At 46.0% G+C, this 22,697-nt stretch overlaps 1 pseudogene across 1 annotated transcript in view; it reads right to left on the bottom strand.

Annotated features, from left to right (window-relative positions):
* LOC309621046 (cytochrome c oxidase subunit 7B, mitochondrial pseudogene) overlaps window positions 1-22,697 on the bottom strand; it is a 576,424-nt pseudogene that overhangs the window by 152,286 nt on the left and 401,441 nt on the right. The gene's annotated exons all lie outside the window — the stretch shown is intronic.

The raw sequence follows: 22,697 nt of genomic DNA, 5'->3' as shown, positions 1-22,697 counted from the left end.
CTACTGAACTGTGTACCTTAAACGGGTAAAATTTATGATATGTGAAATGTATCTCAATAAAGCTGTAAAAAAAAAAAACCACAAAAAGTCCAGTGGCTATTTAGGGCCCCCTCGGTGGTACTGCATTGCTTCCACTCTTTCTCAGGGCCCTCTGGAGAGGCTACACGGTGCTGTGGAAAGAGGGAGGGCGGAAGGCAGTTAGAGCATCCACTCTGTACCTGTGCCAAGGGCTGCCACCTCGCTCATCTCATTTAAGCTGTGCTCTGGCTGTGCCCATTTATACATGAGGGAATTCACAGCTAGGTAAGTGGTGGCACCAGGATTTAAACAGAAGGTTTCCATCTCCAGTCTCACATGCGTTCCACTCTACCTGGCTACTCTAGGAAATCAGCATCACCAATAAAGACAGGCCACCTTGGCCAGTATCCCTTGTGCTTTGTGAGTCTAGGTCCTGTGCTGTGTGAGCTGAGCAGTTTGAACTATGGCAATGGTTGCAAACTCCAACGCCCACTGGGGCTCAGCAGACTACGTCAATGTGTGAAGGAGGCCAGGCAAGGGAATGGCTGTGGTGAATTGAAGAATAGGTGACCCATTGAAAGGAAGATGTGGGTATTGCCTCCAGCTCACTGTTGTCATGGCGTAACAAGGGGCTGCAGTGGCCCGATCCTGATTTTTCACAAGAAGCCAAAAATATGGATTTCAAATGCTGGCAACTAATTCAAAGTTTTAAAAAAACATCTATTTGGGGCAAACAAAACATTTGCATGGTGATTCCGCCTGAGGGGCCACCAGTTTGCAAATCTGAACTGGACCATCTCTGATGTTCATCCTGCCTTTATATTCTCTGAATCTCTCTGCCACAGACCTGGTCCTGTCTGCCTCAGTGAGTGCAGGGTTCAAATGCGGGTTTTCTAGATACCCTTGGTGCTATCTCTGGAAAATCAGATCACAGAGAACAGGTTCTGTAGGCCTTAGCTCTTAGTCTGCAAAGGCAACTTTCAAATATGGAATGGACTTTTCCTTCTTAAAGTGGGCATTACTTTTCCTCCTGCTCTTCCTGGGAAAATTGGGCGGTTGAGTAAATATGTGGGTGAGCTGCGAACTGCACGTATGGCAAGTGGTGACTCCAGGTTTTCAAAATAAGAGGCCTTGGTCGAATGCCTTTTACAAAGCCCCAGCCAGTACAGTAAGACAATGGGAAAACTGGACAGATACATGTAAAAGAATGAGATTAGAACATTTCCTCACACCATATACAAAAACAAACTCAAAATAGATTAAAGACCTAACTGTAAGACCTGAAACCATAAAACTCCTAGAATAGAACATAGGCAGAACAGGGACTTCCCTGGTGGTCCAGTGGTTAAGAATCCGTCTTGCAATGCAGGGGATACTGGTTCGATCCCTGGTCAGGGAACTAAGATCCCACATGCCGGGGGGCAACTAAGCCCACGTGCCACAACTACTGAGCCTGTGCGCCACAACTAGAGAGCCCACGTGCCGCAACTACAGAGCCCACGCACTCTGGAGCCCACGCGCCACAACGAAGAGTCCGTGTGACACGATGAAAGCTCCTGCGTGCCTCAATGAAGATCCTACGTGCCACAACTAAGACCCGACACAGCCAAAAAAAATTTTTTTAATTAAAAAAAAGAACATAGGCAGAACATTCTTTGACATAAATAACAGCAATATATTTTTGGATCTGTCTCCTAAGGCAAAAGAAAGAAAAGCAAAATAAACATATGGGGTCTAATTAAACTTAAAAGCTTTTCCATAGCAAAAGAAACCATTGACAAAAGGGAAAGACAACCTTCAGAATGGGAGAAAATATTTGCAAATGATGTGACTGACAAGGGGTTAATATTCAAAATATATAAACAGCTCATACGACTCAATAACAAAAAAACAAACAACCTGATTAAAAAATGGGCAGAAGACCTGAACAGACACTTCTCTAAAGAAGACATACACATGGCCAACAGAGACATGAAAAGATGCTCCACATCGCTAATTATTAGAGAAATGCAAATCAAAACTACAATGAGGTATCACCTCACACCGGTCAGAATGGCTATCATAAAAAGTCTACAAATAACGAATGCTGGAGTATGTGGAGAAAAGGGAACCCTCTTGCACTGTCGGTAGGAATGTAAATTGGTACAGCCACTATGGAAAACACTATGGAGGGTTTCCAAAAAACTAAAAATAGAGTCACCATATGATCCAGCAATTCCATTCCTGGGTATATATCTGGAAACACTAATTTGAAAAGATAACATGCACCCAAGGATCAAAGCAGCACTATTTACAGCAGCCAAGATATGCAAGGAACACAAGTATTCATCAACAGACGAATGGATAAAGAAGGTGTGATACATACACACACACACACACAGAAATATTACTCAGCCATAAAAAGTGAAATTCATTTGCAGCAACATGGATAGACCCAGAGAATATTATGCTTAGTGAAATAAGTCAGAGAAAGATAAATACTGTATGATATCACTTATTTGAGGAACCTAAAAAATAAAACGAAAGTATACAGCAAAACAGAAACAGACTCACAGATATAGAAAACAAACTAGTAGTTACCAGTGGGGAGGGGGAAGGGGGAAGGCGGAAGATAGGTGTATGGCATTGAGAGATACAAACTACTTATGTATAAAATAAATAAGCAACAAGGATATATTGTACAGCACAGGGAAATATAGCCATTATCTTATAATAACATTTAACAGAGTATAATCTATGAAAATACTGAATCACTATGCTGTACATTTGAAATTAATATTGTAAATCAACTATACTTCAATTTAAAATTTTTTTTAAGTAAAATTTGGTGGCATTCTGAAAACCCACTCTTCATTTTCTCCAGAGAGTAGGCTAAAGCCAGGTATGTGTAAAAGTAGCTCTTTGGGTTTTGTCTGTTTGTTTGTTAGATTTATTTATTTATTTATTTGGCTGGGCCAGGTCTTAGTTGCCACGTGCGGGCTCTTAGTTGCAGCATGCGGGATCTAGTTCCCTGACCAGGGATCGAACCCAGGCCCCCTGCATTGGGAGCGTGGAGTCTTAACCACTGGACCACCAGGGAAGTCCCTAAAAGTAGCTCTTTGAATTGTTAGGTTTTTGTCTTAGATGGTACCATGAGTGTATGTGATTTAGCCAAGGAATAGGTGCTATCTTGTCCTTCTGGTCGTTTTGAAATGATAATATTTTAAATGTGAAATTAATGTTTGGCTTTTAAAAACATACATTCATGGCTACAGGAAAGCTAAAATTAAAGAAAACGTTGTTTTAGCAAACAATTTCTCCAGTGCAGTTACTGAAAGCATTGTAAAGTCCAAAAATGTAAAATGTTTCCACAGAAGGTTTGATACTGAGTCCATCTTCTTTGCTACAAAGAGAGAAATCTTGCAGTAAAAACTAAAGGGTTGGAGTCCAAGAGAGCTCTGAATTATCATCCCCCGCCTCACTGCAATTGACTGGCCTTGGAGAGGCTGAGTTAGAGACCCGGGCATGCTTGTGGCCAGGGGCCAGGAGAGCGTTAGAAGGAATGGGTGGTGGGAATACTCATAGGACAGAAAGGAACATGTGAGCAGGCCTTTCAGTGGCATGAATGGTCAACCCCTCCTGAGGTCAAAGGCAAGACAGAGATGTGGGGCACACCCTTCCACCTATGCAGGGGAGAAGTGGATTCTTGCCTGCCGGCTCTGTACACTCACATAGACGCATCAAGCCTGCTCCTAAGAGACTGATTCTTCTTAGGGCCCTCCTCTGAGGCCCGTGGAAGCATGTACTAGAAACAGGCACCATCCAGCCATGGGCATTTCCTCTTCCCCTGTCCCCCCACCAGAGCCCCATCCCCAGCTCTTTGCAGAATTGTGCAGACCAAACTTGTTGGTCTTCACTCCTGACCTTCTGACCCTCAGACCTCCATTTAGCTCTGGACCCTAGCTCCGCACCCGGGCTTTGAGAACCTCTTTGGAATATGCTACTATGACAGCGCCCGCTCACCCTCTCAGTGTCACCCTTTCTTGCCTTTAGGAGGTATGGTAGGATGAAATATGCCCCCTTGAAAGATACCCATATCCTAATCCCCAGAACCTGTGAATACTACCCTATATGGAAACAGAGTTTTGCAGGTATGATTAAACTAAGGGTTTTATAGATCAGCAACAAGGATTTACTGTATAGCACAGGGAACTATATTCAATACCTTATAATAACCTATGATGGAAAAGAAACTGAAAAAATATATATATAACTGAATCGCTTTGCTGTACACCTGAAACTAACACAATATCGTAAATCAACTATACTTCAATACAAAAAAACAATAATGGGGGCTTCCCTGGTGGCGCAGTTGTTAAGAATCCGCCTGTCAATGCAGGTGACACGGGTTCAAGCCCTGGTCCAGGAAGATCCCACATGCCGTGGAGCAACTAAGCCCACACGCCACAACTACTGAGCCTGCGCTCTAGAGCCCGTGCTGCGCAATGAGAAGCCACCGCAATGAGAAGCCCGCGCACCGCAACGAAGAGTAGCCCCTGCTCTCCGCAACTAGAGAAAGCCCGCGTGCAGCAGCGAAGACCCAACGCAGCCAAAAATAAGTAAATAAAATAAATACATTAAAAAAAAATAATATTTTAAAAAATAAAAAATAAAAATAATAATGAAGTAAGGGTTCTAAAACAGGAAATTAGGGAATTCCCTGGTGGTCCAGTGCCATGACTCGGGTTCAATCCCTGGTTGGGAAACTAAGATCCCGCAAGCCGCATGGCATGGCCAAAAAAAATTTTTTTTTAAATTAATTAATTAATTTTTGGCTGTGTTGGGTCTTCGTTTCTGTACGAGGGCTTTCTCTAGTTGCGGCAAGCGGGGGCCACTCTTCATCGCGGTGCGTGGGCCTCTCACTGTCGCGGCCTCTCTTGTTGCAGAGCACAGGCTCCAGACGCGCAGGCTCAGTAGTTGTGGCGCACGGGCCTAGTTGCTCTGCAGCATGTGGGATCTTCCCAGACCAGGGCTCAAGCCTGTGTCCCCTGCATTGGCAGGCAGATTCTCAACTAATGCGCCACCAGGGAAGCCCCCCCAAATTTTTTTAATTTAAAAATAAAATAGGGAAATTATCTTGGATTATCTGAGTGGACTCTAAATGCAATTACAAGTGTCCTTAAATGAGTGAGATAAATGAGATTTGACAGACAGAAGAGGAGGCAGTGTGACCTACCACAGAGGAAGATACTGGAGTGATGCAGCCACAAGCCAAGGAATGCTGGCAGCCACCAGAATGAGGCTAGGAAGGGACACTTCCCTAGAGCCCCTAGAGGTAGTGCAGCCCTGCTGGCCCCTGATTTTGGACTTCTGGCTTCCAGAGCTGTGAAAGGAGAAATTTCTGTGGTTTTCAAGCCACCAAGTTCATATTCATTTGCTGCCGCACACACAGGAAACAAATACAGGAGGGATGCTCCTCAAGTTCAGGCAAGACTCCTTCCTGATTGAGGACTTCACTTGGCCCCTAAGGTAAAGTCTATTCCCTTTGTGTCAAACCAAGGAGGGGAGATCAACAGGGCCAACACAGGCCTCAGTTCCTTAGGGTGAGACTTTGGGACCCAAGAATCCTGGGGAAGCCCAGGGAAGAAAGTGGATTACTTTATCTCAAGTCACAGAAATTTAGAACTTACAGAGAACACAAGACTGGTGAAGTGCTTTGTGACAGGACTGAGAACTCCAAGCAGACTCATTGGCAAGATCTAACCACAGGGCACTTGGTTCTGTTGCTTCCAAAATCTTCCTGGCAGGTGGTTCAGAAAGTGCTAACCTGAAAGTATTTTGCAAAACTTATTAAATACAAACTCTCCCTCTTGGCCTTGGTTTCATCCTGGTGTCACCTGGGGAACTTTGAAAAATCCCAACACACAAGCCACAGCCTAGATCAGTTAGATCAGAATCTCTGGGGATGAGACCCAGGTATCAGTATTATCAAAGCTCTCCAGATGGTACCAATGTGCAGCTAAGGTTGAGGACTGCTGCTTAAGTCATAACCCTCAGGGGACTTCCCTGGTGGCGCAGTGGTTAAGACTCAATGCTCCCAGCGCAGGGGGCCCTGGTTCAATCCCTGGTCAGGGAACTAGATCCCGCACGCATGCCGCAACTAAGAGTTTGCATGCCATAACTAAGGAGCCCACGTGCTGCAACTAAGGAGCTGGCGAGCCACAACTAAGGATCCCACGACCCACAACTAAGGAGTCCGCCTGCCGCAAGTAAGGAGCCCATGTGCTGCAACTAAGGAGCCGGTGAGCTGCAACTAAGGAGCTGGTGAGCCACAACTAAGACCCAGCACAACCAAATAAATAATTTTTTTTTAAGTCATAACCCGGACTTCCCTGGTGGTGAAGTGGTTAAGAATCCGCCTGCTAATGCAGGGGACACAGGTTCAAGCCCGGGTCCGGAAAGATCCCACATGCCGCAGAGCAACTAAGCCCACGAGCCACAACTACTGAGCCCATGTGCCACAACTACTGGAGACCGCGTGCCTAGAGTTCATGCCCTGCAACAAGAGAAGTCACCTCAGTGAGAAGCCTGCGCACCACAACAAAGAGTAGTCCTTGCTTGCCGCAACTAGAGAAGGCCCACGTGCAGCAACAAAGACCCAATGCGGCCAAAAATAAATAAATAAATAAATAAATAAATAAATAAATAAATAAATAAATAAATAAATAAATTTAAAACAAAAAAGTCATAACCCTCAGCCTATTCCGCCACTTTGTATAATGCAACCCTGGGAGGTCAGGATTGAGGAAGACAAAGGGAAAGGCTCTTTCGAGATCTCACCTCCAATCTAGCCAGAAAGAGGGAAAGGGAGGCAAAAAGTAAGTGGAACCAAAAGCTCTTCTGAGGCTCCTGCGAAGACCTGTACATGAGAAGCCCAGGCCTGGAGAGCCTCTCTCTCTGGGGGGCATTCCAGAAGCATCTATTGACAAGCTCATGGTTCCCTTGGATTGGAAGTGAACTTAGGGTCCTGGGACTGGCTTGGTTTAAAATGACACAAAACCTAGACCAGGCAAGGGCATCCCTGGACTCAGTCATCCCAATAGAAAGCTGGTGTGGGGTATTGTCAGAGCCACGACTGACCTCCTCCAGCAGAAAAGACTGAGGACAACAAACTCTCCTTCCTCCTCTGCTTCCAGAGTTTTCTTCCTAGAATAACTATGTTGACTGTATAGAAATCTGAGTAGTCGCTGGCATTTCCATGAGCTATCATTTACGCTTGCTTATCAGAACCAAGTTTAAAAACTATCACATGAGTCTGCTTGGGTTGTGAGATTTGATCAACACTAAACTCTGTTTAACAGTCTTCAATCACTGTTCAGTCTCATAGTTCTGTCATCAGTTCACAATCTTCAAATGTTAGAGGGAAAATTTCTTCCTGGCTCTTGGCTTCCTTGAGTAATAGATGCCGTCCATTAAGTAACTGACGTTCAAAGCAGGGTTCCACATCTGAGAAATCTGTGATGTTGAAAAATACCAGTCAAGCTTCAGAGGTGAGGAAAATGAGCCTTCGAGCAGACCTAGCTGAATAAAACATGATCAAATTTGCACCTTCCTCGTGTGTTTTTATAGCTACCTAGTTCACGGTGCCACTGGTGCTGTTTTTTCGTGGAAAATATAAATGCAGCAGAGCAGCTGGGAGCCCGTATAACGAAAAGGTGGATTTGAGTTTTCTGTAGGCAGCCAAGAATAATGGAGCCGAAGCAGTCCTTGGAGAGAAAGGGGGCTCAGCCAGAAATGTGTGGGAAAACGAAACTCCTCTGTGTCTCTCCAACCCGACTTGAGAGGAGAGAGAGTATCAGGAAAGACGAGTTTCAAGACTCTCCCAGGGAGCTCATTGTGAGCCAATGGATCTGCTGGGAAGTCGTTGTTCAAGAGGGAACATCAGGGCTTTGAAGATGGAGAGAATTCATAGGATCTGGCCTGGCTCCGTCCAGCTCCTGACTAGATGTGGCAAGGGGAGCCACCTTGGGCCACGGCTGTACCCTGGGAGAGATGGATGGGGAAAAGGGATCATGCTGGGAGGCAGGGGCAGGGGGAAGCTGGGGGTGGTGTCAGCAGGCAAGGGAGCAGAGCCTAAGAAGCACTTAGCTCTTTGGGTTACAACCTACTGGCATTCCCTGCAGCTGAGGTAAGGGGCTTCCTCTTAGAAGCAGATGAACAGCTCCTGGCATGTTTATACAGCTAGTGATTTTGTTGTTGAAGAAAGTTTCTGTTAATCAAATAGAGTATATTTTGTTCAGAGTTTAGATCCTTTTGAAAATAAACATCTGATCTTATTTCACTAGAAATCCACTGTTGCTGTCTATGGGGAATCTCTTGGAGTTTTTCTCTCCTTAAATGCCACATCAAATAGATTTTATTTGGGGTTTTTAATCCTCTTGCCCCAAAAAACATTTCATTGAAAAAAATCCAAACTGCAGGCCCAAACCCATCACATGGAATGAAAATAATGGTTCATGTCTGGTGGTAGCTGGTGGGGTTCAGTCACCACTATTTCTCCTCCTGAAACTTGAGGTTTGGGGAGCTCGACATACCACATTTCCCTTGAAATTCAAGGGTGCACGCATTAACAACAAATCTTTCCTCACAGACATAACCAATTTTAACTGATTTTTTTTGTACTCATGAAAGAGAAATCAACTCAAAGTTCCCAGAGCCTAAATAAATAGAAGTTGAGTTGGTACATGCATTTTTTAAATGTTTCAAACGTTTCAATAACTATGGAAATAACAATACAGTTCACAATAACACTGAAGGAGAAGGATATAATCTGAATGTGTTTTTGTGTTTTAGCTAACAGAGCCCTAACAGCACCTGAGAATGGAGTAATGAAGTTAATTAAGAATTAATGAAGTTTACTAATTAGCAATTAATAAAGCTCTCACAATGTGACATCTGACATTTAGTTCCATGATTTCTTTTTTCTGGTTCCAGATGTTTTTTAATTATAAAAAGAGCACCAGCCCCGTAAATGATGTCTTTTTAACAGTCATTGTTGATCCATGGGCATTTTTTCCCACCCTGTGACTCATAGTGAATGTCATTTTTCTTACTCCTTTGATGTTTTCAGATACATTTACATTCAAACAAATCCACAAAATACCAGGGATGGCTACAGGAAGACACACTTCTTTGAAAATATATTTCAGATGGGGATGTTTTCAAAAACGCTAATATACAAATCGGTCCAGCCTAACACGGAGTTTCGTTCAGCCTCATCTCCAGTCTTAGACATAAACATCGGGGCAACAAAATGCCTGGCCTGACCGAAGCAATCAGAGCTCCCAAACACAACAAATTAGTTTCACACCAAGGGAAAGGTCATTGCTTTAATCCATGTCTTTGGGGAATGTACACAAATGTCATTCTTCCCAACCTACGTAATTAAACAGTTTAACTGGTGTGGCCATTCACTGTTTATTTTCCCATTGGGTAATGGAAGCAGTTAGCATCAGATGACAAGGAGAGAATACAGACAGTTGCGAATGTGTTGATGATCTCTCTCTCTCTCCCCCTCATTTTCTCTCTCTCTCTCTCTCTCTCTCTCTCTCTCTCTCTCTCAATCTCCCTCTCCCTCTATATCTCTCTCTGCTGAGTGGCTTTCCTTCTCTCTAAGGGATCCAGGAAACGCTTGCCTCAGGCCCCAGGGCAAGAGTCAAGATCACAGAGTCTCTTTGCCAGTGAGGATTGGCTGCTCCGGCTTTACTACCCCCCTACCGGTGTGGCCACTGGATTTAGTTCTGCGACAACTGTTAAATTCACAAAGGCAGGCTTCTGCCTAGGGTACTATTCCGAGTCCAGCTGGGAGGTACAGCACATACAAGGGTAGAAGAAGAAAACACAGGACTGGAAGCAAGATACACCAGGGTGACAGTCCTGGCTCTAGCATCATGTGACCTTGAACACATTTCCACACCTTTCTGAAGTTCAATTTCTGCACCTCTAAAATGGAAGTAATAGTACCTAATTCATAGGGTTGTTGTAAAGATTAAATGAGATATCACACATGAAGCATGCTTAGTATAGCCCCAGCAGGAAGTAAGTGCTCAATAAATGGGAACTCTGTCTCTATGTACAAGGCAAGATTCCAGTGGTTGCATTTTGGCCAAGGGAGGGGCTGTGATTGGCATGGGGCATGTGGAAGGACTTCTAGGGTGGCTGGCAAAGTTCTGTTTTGTGTCCTAGATGGTGGTGTCAAGGCTACTAATACTGTAGTAACTCACTGAGTCATACATTTGTTTTATGTGATTTTCTGTATCTGAGTTTTATTTTGTAATAAAAAGATTACGATAAATAGGGCTTCCCTGGTGGCACAGTGGTTAAGAATCCGCCTGCCAATGCAGGGGACATGGGTTCAACCCCTGGGTCCCGGAAGATCCCTCATGCTGTGAACCAACTAAGCCGGTGAGCCACAACTACTGAGCCCACGTGCCACAACTACTGAAGCCCTCGTGCCTAGAGCCCATGCTCCACAATAAGAGAAGCCACTGCAATGAGAAGGCTGCACACCGCAATGAAAGAGTAGCCCTCGCTCGCCGCAACTAGAGAAAGCCGGCGCACAGCAACGAAGACCCAATGCACCCAAAAATAAATTAATTAATTAATTTTAAATAAAGATTATGATAAATAAAGAGGAACAAATATTTGTTTAGGAAGGAATGGAGGGAGGGAGGGAGGAAGGAAACCAGCATGGGGCAGACCCAAGGAGGGGGAGAAGAGGAGAGAAGAAATACAGGAATGGAAAGGAGTCTTACCACCCCCGGTGTCCTGGGGTGAGGGTGAGGTCAAAGGGATGCACAGAGCCAAGCAGGTAGGCGGCATCAGAGTGGATCAGAGTGGTCCTGCCGGCTGGCTGCAGACATGCCCCACTCACCCCCGCCCCGCTGCCTGGGAGCCGGCGCCACTCAGAGCCCCCCAGCAAGCCGAGGGCTAAAGGCCAAGATGGCTAGAGCCTCTTCAACTCCCCTTGAATGAGGGGGGGAAGCGGGTTCCCTCGGCTGCCTCCTGCCTACCCTCTGACTCAAGAACACAGATGACTACCTGTGTCGCCCCTGGAAAGGTCTCTTGCCACTCATCCTTCTCAAGTGGGTGCCTGCTGACCCTCGCTCCACGTTCCTCCTGTACCAGCCCCTCACACACCAGCGCTTCCCGGGGTATGGACCCAGGCCTCTTACCTCCTCTGCCCCCCTCCCTGGTGAGCTCATCCTGGTCCACGTCTTCTGTTACCATCTCCATGCCGGGGCTGCCAGGTCTCTACCTCCAGTTCTGGTCTCTTCCTCAGGCCTCAGACTCTATCGCTAACCGCTCAGTTTGGCCATCACCACTGGGCTGTCCAGAGGCACACAGGCTTAACACGTCCCTGTGCTCAGTCCCCCGCCTCAGGGGCTCCCGGCCTCACCTGACCCTGAACTTTTCAACCTGCCCACTGTGCTCAGTCCACACCTAGATCTCCACCACTTCCTGTCCCTGCCCGAATTCCCAAATGGTCCCCACCTTCCTGAGTTCCTGTCTCTTATCCTGACTCAGACCTCACACCCACCCTGTAGAGTTCAAGGCAGATGTTGCTGTTTTGGTACCAGCCCCTGAAGTCCCTTGAGTGAGCCCTGTTCCCTGTTACACCTGATACCTCATTGGTCCCATCCAAACCAGGTTCCAACGCCAACTGATACGCCTGGTGTTCTTTCTCTATTTGCCTAGCCTTCTAGAGAAGGAACGACACATCCATCCCACAGAGAGGTGATCTTCCAGAGGTCAGAGGCCCTGCTGAGTTGGGCCACCACTGCTGTCCTCCCAGAAAAGGTTACCGGGGGACACTCTTCAACGCCTTGACTACCTCTTAGTGCTGTACATCTGGCCGCCATAGCCATAGACTCTAGTCCAGATTACGTAGAAGGAGGAGAGATGGCTGCTGTGGTGAGGACATACTGTCTACAGATACCAGCTGAAAGATGGTCACTCAGGAAGACTAATAGTGCTGGTGTTAAGGAAGACTCTACGCTATTACTAAGCAACACCATGGCTTACTGGTTGAAACGTGATGAGATAACCAACAAATCCTAGATGCAGCCCTCTTTATCTGACCTATCCTGTGCTCTACAAAGAGCCAGAGACTGTTTTTAATGCCTGCGGAACGACCAGAGAACCAAATCTGTATGTGGACCCATGTGACAATGGACTCTGGTCCAAGAGGCCCCAGTGCAGTACCCATCCCAAGGCCCCCTACTTCATGAGTGTACAGCACCTGCTACATAACCTCACGGCCCTCCTCACCATTTCTGATTCCAACTGTTCCAAAGTAACACCAGCCTAGTCAGCTCTTCTCCCACTCCTATGCTCACCAGCCAGGGCCCCTGCCAGGTTCTCCCTATCATCTCAGGCAAAAGAACTTACACTTATTTCTTTTTTTCTCTCCTTATTGATGTCTTCACTTAGGTCCAACAGGCACCTCAAACTTGACCTGTTGAATGGATGGATTTATTTCCACTTTCCCCACCATCTGTTCTGCCCCACTAAATGGTATCCCATCCACTTACTCACATAAGCCAACCAAGGCATTATTCTTTTTTTAGTAACAGCTTTATTGAGGTGTAGCTCATATGGTATACAATTAAACCTTTTAAAGTATACAGTTCAGTGGTGTTTAGTGTATTACCCAAGTTGTGCAATAGTCATCATTATCTAATTCCAGAACATTTTCATCAATCCAGAAAGAAAGTATGTGCCTGTTAGCAGTCCGTCTTCATTGGCCCCTGCTTCCGTCACTTGGCAAACAGTAACCTGCTTTCTGTCTACAGATTTGCCTATTCTGGATATTTCAGGTAAATGGAATATTTCATCCCTTTTAATGGCTGAATAATATTCCACAGTATAGATGTCAATGTTGCTTTATCCATTCATCAGTTGATGGGCATTTCGCTTATTTCTACCTTTTGGCAATTGTGAACCTTACTGCTATGAACATTCATTTATGAGTTTTTGTCTGAATACCTGTTTTCAATTTTCTTGGGTGTATACCTAGAGGAGGAATTGCTAGGTCACATGGTAATTCTATGTTTAACTTACCGAGGAGCCACCAAACTGTTTTCCATAATGGCTGCACCATTTTACATCCCAAGCAATGTATGAGGGTTCCAATGTCTCCCCATCTTCACCAACAGTTGTTATTTTCCTTTTTAAAAATTGTAGCCATCCTAGTGGGTGTGAAGTGGTACCTCACTGTGATTTTGACTTGCATTTTCCTGATAATTAATGATGTTAAGCATCTTTTCATGTGCTTCTTGGCCATTTGTGGATCTTCTTTAGAGTAGACTTGTTTCTCCATGAATCTCCTCTTCCCTTGTTTTCTGTTTTTTCTCCTACCACTCTCTTGCTTCTTACCTTCCCTACTTCTTAGTCTCCTTCATGGGCTTCTTCTGTTCTGTCCGTCCACCTCTAAATCTGATCTTCCCTAGGGTTCCATCCCGAGTGCTCTTTTTCCCCTCACTCCGCACACTGTGTTTGGGCGATCTCATCTGCCCCACGGCTTCGCCTCTGTCTCCAAGTTGGCAACTCCCAGACCTTCGTCTACAGCCGAGATCTCTTTCCTGGGCTCCAGGACCATCCTTCCAACTGCCTCCCAGATGGCTCTCCTTGGGTGTCCCACAGCACCTCACACACTCAGGGTGCCCAGACAGTGCTCCACCCATTCCAGACCTCCAGCTCCTCCATTCAGTCACACAGGCCCAAGACCCTGGAGTCTTCTTTGGCTCCTCAGCCCAAATTTCTAATCAGTCACAATAGCCTACAGATTCTGCTTTGTAGATGTTTCCAAATAGACCACAAGCCCAACAACGTCTTAAAACACTGAATTATCTTCTGGCCTAGCACTCTAGGTAATAAAATACTCAAATAGAGCATGTTCAGAAAATATTTCCAGTTCGACTGAGTACTTGACTTGCCTGAAATCTACCCTCTAGATCAGGTATGAAATCTGGGTTCAATTCCACTTCTCTCCATGCCGGCGACCCCTTCCCTGGTCTGTGCCCTCACTGTCTCTCACCTAGACTACGGCGAGTCTCCTAATTGGTCTCCCTGCCTGCAGCCTCCCCTCGTCTTAAAATCTATTCTCTATACTGACGACAGTGTAAACTTCCAGAAGCACTGCTCTGATTATGTTGCACCCATTTGAAAAACTCTTCAATGGTTCGCCTTCGACTACACATACAGGCTAAAATCTAAACTCATAGATAAGCACTGAAGATGTGGAGTGATTTGCCCCATCCTGAGTCTTCCAGACTCATTTACTGTCCCTGCAGCAGCACCAAACTACCTGCCATGCCAAGAACACACTCTATGAGGCTCTGACCCTTTGTTCATGTTCTGGTTCTGTCTGTTTAGGGCGGAGCCAGCCCTCCAGCTTCCCTTCCTGCTCCACTCCCGCAACCACTGACAAACTTGGATTCTCCAAGATCCAGTATAAATATAATCTCCTCTGTGAAGCTTTATTGAATTTTCCAGGAGAGTTAGTCACTCAATTCCATTTTGTTCAGCTGACACACACTCAGCGCCCATTACATGTCATGCAGTGTTAGGCACAAGGATACAAAAATAAGAAAGTCTACAGGTCCTGCCCTAAAGGAGCTCGGAGTATGGCTGGGGAGGCCAGGTTAAGAAAAGCATTACAAGACAGTGCCGTAAATGCTGTGGGTAGGGGTTTGTACCAAGGGCAATGGAAACACCTAGGAGGCAGTCAGCAAACCCGCCTGGAGAGGTCAGGACGGGAGGAAACGTGAGCTGTGTCTCAAAAGAGACTGTGATATAAGATTGAAGATGCAGAAGAAGGAGTGAGAGAAATTCTGAGTTTGATGTAGGACATGTTGAGTTTGAGGGACCTGTGGACCATCCAGGAGGAGATATCGAGTGGGCAGCTGGAAACACTAAGGGTCTGGAGCTCAGAGAAGAGGTGGTGATGGGGGTCCAGAAGATGTCAGCACTTAACTGTGGTGGAAGCCATGGGAGCGGGTGGGAGGTAAGGCTGGGAAGGAGGCTGATTGCATAGATGGCCCCTTTCCCAAGAGCTGTTGCAGTCTAACCTCTCACCCACTTTTTTGGGGGGGGAGGATTGGCACGCCACACTGCGCAGCTTGTAGGATCTTAGTTCCCTGACCAGGGATCGAACCCGGGCCCTGGCAGTGAAAGGGCCGAGTCCTAACCACTGGACCACCAGGGAAGTCCCTCTCACCCCCTGTTTGTGTAGCTCAACTGCAAGGTTGAGTGCAACTCAAGAGCAGATATTGATGTTTGCTCATGTCAGCAGTGCTCCATCTCTGCCACACCTTATTTACTGGCTGGCATAGAGTAGATGCCCAATACCTGTTTGTAGAATACTTGAATAATAGTCACTGAAATGAGGGGCAGGTGTCACGTGACCACAGCCATGAGAGAGGACTAACAAGGGACTAACGAGACAATGACGTTAGTGGTCGTTTTCAGTGATGCTATTAAGGATCTCAGAGCCTTTGGGTTGGGACACAGAAGAGGTTTGAGAGAGAGGGCAGCAGAGAGAAGAAGCCATCAAGAAACAGACGTTGAATTTCGCCTCAAAAACTTGCAAACTATTAAGGTCAACACTGTCGCTTTGTCACCAGCCTCGTGTTAGGATCAGTTCTGGCACGATCAGATCAAGGCTAGAGTGGAGCGTGTTTCCGGAAAAGGAGAACAAGATAGGATTTGGTAAATAGCGTGTGTATTTCACTCGTAGCCATTACTGTGCTGAAGTCAGCCAGGTGGCAGGGAGGGAGACCAGGGGAGCCAGGCCTCCAGTGCTTCTGTGGTCGGGTGGGAGGACTAAGGCAAAAATGCACCTGACCTTGCCCAAGCGTCTCTCAACTTGTATCTGATGCACTGGACCGCTAGCTTTGCCAAACACTGACTCTGGGAAGCAAACAGGTGCTCTGCCAGCTGGGTGACGGCTGATGAGGACCAAATGTCTTCTCACTTGGTTTGGGGAACTCATCACTCAGTGCCTGAGTGGAATGGCAATGAGGAGAAGAAACGACAGTGCCTTGGATGTAAGCCTTAAACCCACCCAGGTGACAGCTTTGTTTTCAGTTAGCGCTTTGCTATATTTGCTTTCTATCACGTTTTATCCATTTACCCACCCCTCAATCCATCTTATCTTTTGGATTCATTTCAAAATAAGCTGCAGACATGAGTACACTTTACTCCTAAACTCCTAGCATTCATATCATTAACTACAGTGTGAAACATGTTTATTATTCTTTCTTTGAGGTAAAATTTACACAGAGGAAATGCACAAATCTTAAATGTACCATTTGATGGGTTTTATTTTGATGAGTACACACCTGTGTATCACAAGCTCCTATCATAACCAAAAACTTGAGTTATTTCTGCTTCCTTTGGCAGACTCCTCTGCTGACTGTATTCTCAGGTCATCTGACTGAGGAGCTAATACATTTTTCGCGGATGCTAAAGTGACATTTGTAAATGTAGCAGACACCGGAGTGGAAAGAGCTGGTGAGCTTTATGGAGTACAATGCAATTCTAAACGCTAAAGAGTGCGCAGTTTCCTTTAGGGCAGAAGGAACACGCAGCTGCAGGAAACCTCAGAGGTTGGGGAATGGGAGTAGTGAAGAGGGTCTGGGAATAATCAGCTTGAAAGTGTACAGAGTCAAGCTTCATTCCCACTCCACTAAATCTAGAATTGCAATAGTTTTGATCGGCTGCGTGAAGTTTGACCTTTGGATTCTCTAGGGGAAAAGCGGGGATGGGCCAGGAAGAGAATGGCTAGACTGTGGAGGTTCTCCAGAAGGCAGCTCTCCAAGCTGGGGACACCCAGGACTTTGTGAAGCCCTTGGTCCCCACCCTCCCACTGCTGCTTACGCAGGATGTGCTCCTTGCTCCACGTCTAACCACTGACTTCTGGGATGTTCTTACTGAGGAGGAGCTTTTAAAAAATATCTGAAATTTGGATTTTTCACAAAGTCCACGTACCCTTCCCTCCCCATTTGAGTGATTCAGGAAGGTCTGGGCATTACAGAAGGAGTTCTGTCTTTGAGAAAACTGAAGGCTGAGTTGTGTTTAAGGTCAATTCTTTATATAGCAAGCAAGGTACTCCCCCTCTTCTCACAGGCTCATCAAGTCCCAGGCTTCACATGAGAGGCCCCCGCCCAGGCCAACTATCTTTAGCAATGCCCTGCTGACAGCTTGAGCTAACCAAGTGGGTCAGCTGCCACAGCCAAGGGCAGGAAACCTCTCCTCCACGGTGGCCACTGACCCACAAGACAAATGTCGATTGTAGGTCACACATAATCATCAAAGGCGACTCCTGTTTGCAGTGACTGCTTCTAACGGAAGGCTAAGGTGCTGGGGCTCTGTTTTTACCTTCAAGCAACCCACACCAGGTAATTGAGAGAGTGGACCACAACACTTGATTCAACAATGCATTCTATTTCCCAAATATGCTTCCTTCCTTCTGGTGGCTATTTAAGAAAAAGAGGGAGAGCACGTAAGAGAATGGGAATAGGGGTACAGGAAGAAGACAGTTGGGAGGGAAATGGAAGATAGAAGGCGATTAAAAAAAAGATCAAAGGAAGAGAGTCAGGTGTTGGCAGCAGCGGGGGAGGGGCGCTGAGAAAAAGAAAAAACAATGGCAGATAGAAAGGTAAATAGGTGTAGTACAGAAAAGGGATAGAACGATACAAAAAGGGAGAGAAAATGCAACAGAGAAAACCAGAGTATCAGCCAGGCCAGCTCCTTAATTTTACTGAGGGGAAAACTGACGCCCAGAGAGGGGAAGTGATTTGGCCAAAGTTTTGCTGCTAGTTGATTCTTGAGCTGAGGCTAGAACTGGGGCCTCTAGACCCCCCAGATCAGGAGCATGGCAGCCTACATACCAGGCTTTCTGGGAGAGCCCAGACATTGTTCATTCAGGCAAGAAGTTACATGATCTGAATCTAGGGAGGAAAACAGAAAACCTCAGATCCCACCCAGACCAAGTCCAGGCAACTGAGAGACACAGCATCATGAGAACCGGAAGTCTCAGGTCCACAAGGTACTGAAGAGTCATGGGTGCCTAGAAGGGGCTTGCTGGAATCACTGGCTTGACTGAGGCAAATGGATACAGCCCCCTGAAGTCGCCCTGGATTCCCTTAGCTACAAGGAGGAACCAGACCGTGGCTGGATGTCTGTTCCTCCTCAGAGCTCATCTACACGTCCACTACCAGTTCCAAGCACAGAGGCACAAATCAGAAAATGCCAGAGGTTCCTGGGAAATCGGAGGCAAGATGGGTTAAGTCTCCCCCAGTGCAAATTGACCCTTGGCTCACCCTGGGCCAGGCTTGCCCAATCCACTCTGCCAACTCCAGGCTGAGAGAGATCCAGGCCAACTCCAGATTTATCTTTCTGTTAGGGTCCCCCAAAGCTGATTGCTCCAGAAAGTACAATACTTCATGGTTGCCCCACAGTACTTGGCAATGCACTAGCAAACCCAATCTAACCTGTCCCCCCTCCCACAGATTCACAAACTTTTGACTGAACTTTGCCAGGGCTGGATATAATTAGGCATGGAACCAGAGGTTCCCGAAGTCTGCCATATGCCTACATATATACCCATATACATGTGTAGAAAATGCTTTTGATCCACAAATCTTATATAGAAAAGCAGCTTATAGTGAAGTTTCTTAAAAACCCTCTTCTATGGAGCATTTATCTTCTTCGGGGATAAATCTGGATTTAATTCCCACTCAGCCTCATCAAACCATACAGGCAAGTTTCCTCAGTCTTCTAGTGTTCTGGTCTAAAAACCCTATGGGTGTTTCTTTAGTTCAATCCCAGCACCTGGGCTTAGAGCGGGATGATCTGGGGAGGCTGTGGTGAATGTGATGAAGAGGAAATGTTGTGAATCAGTACTGAAACGTCTTAGGTGGCAGAAATAGCTGAATATAGTGACTAACACATAGTAGATGCTCAATAAATATTGCTGCCAGAGTCATTTGATACCAACCCAACATCATTTTGCTAAAGTCCAGAGAGATGAAGTGACTTGTCCAGGATCATACAGCTGGACAGTGACAGAGCCTCCACTAGGTCATGGGTGATTCATATGAAAGAGGGATTTTTTTAATATAGGAACCTTCTAATATATATACAATGGAATATTACTCAGCCATAACAAAGAATGAAAAAATGCCATTTGCAGCAACATGGATGGACCTAGAAGTTATCATACTAAGCGAAGCAATTCAGAAAAAGAAAGACAAATACCATATGATATAACTTACATGTGGAATCTAAAATATGACACAAATGAACCCATCTACAAGACAGAAACAGACTCATAGACATAGAGAACAGACTTGTGGTTGGCAAGGGGGAATGCGGGTGGGGAAGGGATGGAGTGGGAGTTTGGGATTAGCAGCTGCAAACTATTATATATTGGATGGATAAACAACAAGGTCCTACTGTACAGCACAGGGCACTATACTCAATGTCCTGTGATAAACCATAATGGAAAAGAATAGGACAAAGAATATATATGTATAACTGAATCACTTTGCTGTAGAGCAGAAATTAAACACAACATTGTAAATCAACTATATTTCAATAAAATTTTTAAAATTTAAGAATTACTTATTCTTACCACTAAAAAATAAAAGAAATTAGAACATGGGAATTCCCCAGTGGTCCAGTGGTTTGGGATTCCGCACTTTCACTGCCGAGGACCGGGGTTCAGTCTCTGGTTGGGCAACTAAGATCCCACAAGCCGCATGGTGCAGCCAAAAAAACAAACAAGAAAAGAAATTAGAAGGTTAAAAAAAAATATATAGGAACCTTCTAGAATCACAGTCTCTTAGAATTGCCAGTGTGATCTCCCCGGACCCAGCACCCAATGATAAGCTGAAAGTGTTCAGAATTACCACCCAGTGGCTTTAGTCTCAGTACCACATGAAGCAGCCAAATCCTCCCACTTGATAAGGATTTGATGACAGTCAGTGGAGCCTCTCCAAATCCCTGGTTCCTTCAACCATCCTCCATGGGATACCCCTTCCGCTCACCATCTTCATCACCCTCCTGTGGATTCACCAAAATCCCTCTGACAGTGATGCCCAAAAGTGGGTGCATCCTCTGAAAGGGACTGGGCCGGGGCAGGGGCATAATGGGTTACTCTGCTCCTTCCTCTGAATGTTATGAGATCAAGATCATGTTGCATCGTTTAGCAGTCACGTGGCACTGTTTGCCCTTCTTTAATTTGTGGTTAGCTCAAACCCCCAAGATCTTTTTTATATGATCTCTTATCAAAACGGGTCTCCCTTATCTGGAATTTGTACGACCATATATTTGGTTTTTTGTTTTTAATTAATTAATTTATTTATTTTTGGCTGTGTTGGGTCTTCGTTGCTGTGCGCGGGGTTTCTCTAGTTGCATCGCGGGGGCTACTCTTCATTGCGGTGTGCGGGTTTCTCTCATTGCAGTGGCTTTTCTCTGCTGCGGAGCACAGGCTCTAGGTGCGCAGGCTTCAGTAGTTGTGGCTCGCGGGCTCTAGAGCGCAAGCTCTGTAGTTGTGGCGCACGGGCTTAGTTGCTCCGCGGCATGTGGGATCTTCCCGGACCAGGGCTCAAACCCGTGTCCCCTGCATTGGCAGGTGGATTCTTAAACATTGCGCCACCAGGGAAGTCCCTCGACCAGATATTTGTAAACTCTGTATAGCACTTTGTGTGGGTCCCACTTTTCAAGTCCTGATCACTGGAGGAAGATGCCATCAAATTCTTCTATGCCAGAAAACCTAAGTCTAAATATTGAACCTTGAGTGAACTGTTCTTCCACAACCTTAGCTTTTTTTTTTTCTACCTAACATATTTTGAACTATACCACACTTAAATAGAGATCATTTCTACAAACTGCTGGAGCTTAATGGCTTAAAGATAGCATATGTGTGTCGGGGAGAGTAGCTTTTATGCAGTCAGTATTATGCGCCAGGCATTGTTAAGGGCTTTCTATACTTTAGCTCATTCCCTCTGATCGACGTAGGATTGTTATCCTGAGTTTATAGACAAGGAAACTGAAGCTCAAGAGATTCCACTGTTATTAAGGGGAAGAAGCAAGATCTGAATCTAGTTCTGACTAATCCCAAAGGGCATGTCCTTTTATTACGCCGGCGGCTCTTAACCTCGGCTGCACATTAGAATCAGCTGGGGAGCTCTCAAGCCTCCCGACACCCAGCCCCACCCCAGGCCAATTAAAGCAGAGTTCCTGGAGGTGGGTTTAAAGGCTCCCCAGGTGATTCTAATATAAAGCAGTAAAACTGCTGCTTTATTCCATACTGTTTCCGAGGTATGTTAGGCAGGCATAGATGTGAATGCAACTATTAGGCTCTCTCTATATTTTTAGCACTGGTTGCTTCAAAAAGCAAGACTGAAGTTATTTAAGGCACTAACATCAAACGAACAGTGCTGGAGAGACTAACCCCGCAGCTCCCTGTTCTGATGGGGGAGGCGAGGGCAGCCACGGAAACTCCCTTCTAACTTTGACCCCTTGAAGCTTCCGCAGCTCATTTTCTGAACCACCGTGCTTTCCCGCTATCTATAGTTCGGAAAGGCAGGCCTGGCCTATCTACTGGGTGAACAGACTACAGGTGGGTCTGAAACATTCTTAGCTCTGGCAGGGCATTTCTGTGTCTCTTTGACTTATCAGGACAAAAGTCTTGCGTTGGTTTTGTTTTGTTTTTTGTTTCTTCTTTCTGAGTAGTTTGCACAAGAGAGAGGTCTGAGAGGTTTGCCTGGGGAATCGAGACTCTGTGTAGGTTCCTTCCTGTATCCCTCTGGCAGCTCCTTATACGATGTTTGCAAAATTAGGAACGGACATGATGCAACGGGGAAAATCATTTGTACGTTGGCGGGAGGTGCAAATCCCCGAAGAGCCCATTGCCAAAATAAGAAAACTCCAAGTCACTGGGAAGTTGTAAAACCTAGCACTGCGAGAACAAAGGGCCCAGGCATATGGAATAGCTTATCGGAGGCAGGGCAATGGAGCCCGCGTGAGAACAGCTTAGGCTCCGGAGAGAGACACCTAGATCTGTTCAAGGAGAGGTCAAGAAGTGTTGGGGATGATGAGAGGGCTGAAAGATGTGATTAAAGTAAATCCTCCAAAGATGGGAAAGCTGGGCTAAATGGCTTCTTCCTGTGCTGAATACGCTCTCATTTTCGCGGGGTGGGCGTGGACACTCGGTGATGTGCTTCCTGCCCGTGGCTCTTTGTCCTGCCTCCCGTGTTGGAAGAGATTCTTTGCCTGCAAATCCTGGGCGTGTGTTTCCCCTTTTACAAGCAGTCAGGGCTCTGGGAAGAAAATGGCTCTCTCTTCGAAACCATAATATGATCGTAGAGGCAAAGAGGGCCTCTTCTCATAGCTTTCCCAGAGCCTCGACCGTAATAACCACTAAGTAGAAAGGGCTTCACTGGGGCTGTTTCCACACACGCAGGTTGATTATTGAGGAGAATGAAAGCGGAGACCCAGCTTAGGTGACCTACACATGTTCCCATGGGCTGTGAAGAAAAATCGGACCAAGTGGGTTTTTTCTCTCTTTATCCCGTCTTTTATACCCCCCCGGCCTTGAAGGAGTCGGGTAATCTAATCTCCACAGACCT

The sequence above is a fragment of the Balaenoptera borealis genome (genome assembly GCF_965194805.1).
Source record: "Balaenoptera borealis genome assembly, chromosome: X".
Taxonomy (NCBI): Eukaryota; Metazoa; Chordata; class Mammalia; order Artiodactyla; family Balaenopteridae; genus Balaenoptera; species Balaenoptera borealis.
The sequence above is the reverse complement of the archived record's forward strand: the minus strand, read 5'-3'. Positions and strand labels throughout refer to the sequence as shown.